This window comes from Aplysia californica, unplaced genomic scaffold, assembly GCF_000002075.1.
Source record: "Aplysia californica isolate F4 #8 unplaced genomic scaffold, AplCal3.0 scaffold00429, whole genome shotgun sequence".
NCBI classification, from domain to species: domain Eukaryota; kingdom Metazoa; phylum Mollusca; class Gastropoda; order Aplysiida; family Aplysiidae; genus Aplysia; species Aplysia californica.
The window spans coordinates 366507-369665 of NW_004797699.1; positions in this window are offsets into that span (position 1 = coordinate 366507).

Genomic DNA, 3159 nt, shown 5'->3' on the forward strand with positions numbered 1-3159 from the left:
AGAAATGATCTTTATTATTATTATTATTATTATTATTTTATCCCGTGCCTCTGTCTAACCTGCTGGGATGATGTAGATAATCTCGATCTGTCTCTTACATCCAATGTTGGCCCCCAACAGGCAGGGTTTCGCAACCTGAGGCTTACGATAATATTATCTCGATTGTGTCAATGTGGGCTGATGTGGGCACTAAACATTGACCAGACATTACAATTCATCCATACCAAAATTGGTCCTCCGTTGACGCCCTCCATGATAGCTGGCAAACGTAATTCAGGGTGTTTATTTTATACCATTGTTTCTCTCTTAGACCGACACACGTAGGGTGTAGTTTTGAATCCGAGAGAAGTCTTAATCACATCTCGTCTTTCCAAGGAATAAAAAAAATCAAAAAATCCCGAAAAGCACGTAAAGGAAATGCTTAACAAGACGTTCAATTTTAACACTCAGTTGTGAAAGGTTAATGCATATTTTATATCGTTCCTATTATATCATTATAATAACGCTCTGTCCTATGCAAACGCCCTGAGCGCTTAACATCGATGGCATGATTACTGAGAGTTAACCCCCCCCCCCCCACACACACATTTTCCATAAAGACAACAGTTCAAACATATAAGGAATGAATTTCTCAGCCATACATTAATTAAAATACACATGAGGACAGCAGTGAAAACAAGACACATAAGCACTTGCTAACACCCTCCAACTAAGACTTTAAACAATTTAATTTTATCGCACGTATTATGATTTTTTAAATTTCTCTGAGGTCCTGGGGTAAGGAGTTTGAAGGAGTTCCATAGCTAACAAAACATCGCTTTGTGATACTATGAAAGCAGTTGAAGTACGTATCTCATTGCTCACTGCGCTGTGACTCTGGGCGAAATGAAGTGGCCTTTTAAAGTTTTAGTCAGTGTCGGGTTTCGTTGATTCCCACTGAAAATTTGACCGTCTGTTCTTCACTTCTCTGTTTTGGTAAAAGTGAACCTCGTCACGAAACCATACGGATTTGACCTATTCTGAATCATTCTTTCTAACCAATGCCGCGCCTCAAGTCTGGCCTCGACTCTGTTGTACTGTAACGACAGGGCTTGCCTCTTTAGGAGGGCAAGGCTGTAAACGTTGGATCTTTTCATGAAATCCGATGAAGCGAAGTCTTTGTTTCTGCTCCAAGAATCGCCTGTGAGACGGCGAGCAAGGGGAAGGTCTATTGGTAGCAGGAACAATAACGTCCCTTCCTACATTCTGTGCATTTCGTTCAGACTTTTTGCGACCTGATCGACATGTCTTCATGGAGGATAGCTCACTGTATATTATGGTTCTGAATTTTTTGGATAATTTGCCATAATGTACTTTAACCTGAAACTCTTTTGGGACCTATAGTCCGTAATCCGTCCTAAGTTTTCTCTTCACGCTCCGGAGACGTTGCTTCATACACCGATATTCCCTTTAAAATTTTGTATTTCCTTGAAAACAGCCATTCAATGAGCTTTTTTTGCTGGTTTTCAATAAAGGAGGTAACTGCAGCATCAACGGTATTTTAAAGCTTCTCTATCCGGTCTCTTGATATGATAAGAATGTCATTGCAGATAATGTCTGTACCCTGTGGTGCTCTCAGAATTTCTCTTTCTTTAAACAAGAACTTCTGAAACTCTTTATTTTGAAATATGTTGGTGCTTTTGTATTAGTTATTGATGATATTTTATCATTGTGGGGCGAAATAGTAAAACAGGTGTGTGGGTGGTCAATGGGTTCTCTTGTGTGGTTTGCTCCTTCTTTCTGATCAAATATCCATCGTCCTTGTCTCGCCTCTTTCTTTTTTGTTAGTCTTTAGATCTTACACCTTGCCTTCTCGGACAAGGGTGAAAGACCTCGGAGGTCCTGTGTGTAAGTTGCCTTCGTTAAAAGTCCCCTTGTGGTCCAAAATCAATAGGGGTAAGCTTCACCCAATTCCTACCAAACTAAAACAAAATGTTTAATGTATCTCGCGTACTCGCATCACCTTATGCAGTTGCGAGCGTCGTAAAACTTATGCAGTTGCGAGCGTCGTAAAACACTTATTAAAACAAACAAAACAATCTTCGGTAAGTACATGACTTAATTGTGTTGCAAGTGCCGTAAAACTCTTACTGAAACGAACAAAATGCAGGTGTACTTCGTAATTTGTTCTGATTGTGAAAAAAGGAGCTTTCCATAATGTAAAAGTTTACTATTTACCAAATATATTTGAATTATCTTTTACACGTATATGGAAATGCTCTCTTTCGAATTGGCTTGATCAGTATGAAAATATATTCTCTTGAAAGTGTCCACCTTTGTTGAGACAAACTATATTTTGTGAATACTTTGATATTATCACATAAACGAGTCTCTGATGGGCGTCGTCAGTGTAGTCTGTGCGTTAGGAGAAAATGCGACAAGGGCTTTGGGTCTTTCATAGAGTGTTATGGAAATAGTTTCTAGTGGTAATCGCAATACTACCCAGGACTCAGTAAGACCGTCTTGGATACTACTGCTCTGTGAAAAAAACATATACAAGTCAAACGTTTTTTTTCTGCAGATCTTGATGTGCACGTTTTGTACAGTGGCACTGTGTTTAACAGGCAACACTTCATCAGCAAAAGCTAATTTTCCCAAATTATGTGGACATAAAATGCTTGTGTCGATGTTTTTGTTTTGTCTTATAATTACAAAGTCAATTGCGTTTCCAAAAAGTACAGGTGATAGTATTCAGCCTTGTCTAACTTTAGTATTTATTTCAGTATTTATAATAATATTCATTCTCATGCTGGCTCGCCGTTGCCAACAACTCAGCAACCGTTTGAATGTTTTGTGATTGGCGTGTAAGGTGTGTGTGTGTGTGTGTGTGTGTGTGTGTGTGTGTGTGTGTGTGTGTGTGTGTGTGTGTGTGTGTGTGTGTGTGTGTGTGTGTGTGTTGGGGGGAGGGGGGTGGCTTCGAAGTACATTTTATGTCAAGAAGGACTTCGTACGTCTTATAAGAAAACCGAATGAAAGTATACCATAAAAGCCTTTTCAATTCCTATGCGCTACGACGTTGACTGCTGACGACAGCGACGTCACAAGGGTGTGTGGTAAACAAGGAGTTATGACATCGTTGGAAAGGGAGGGGAGTGTTTGAGAGGGGGGAAAGGGAGGGGG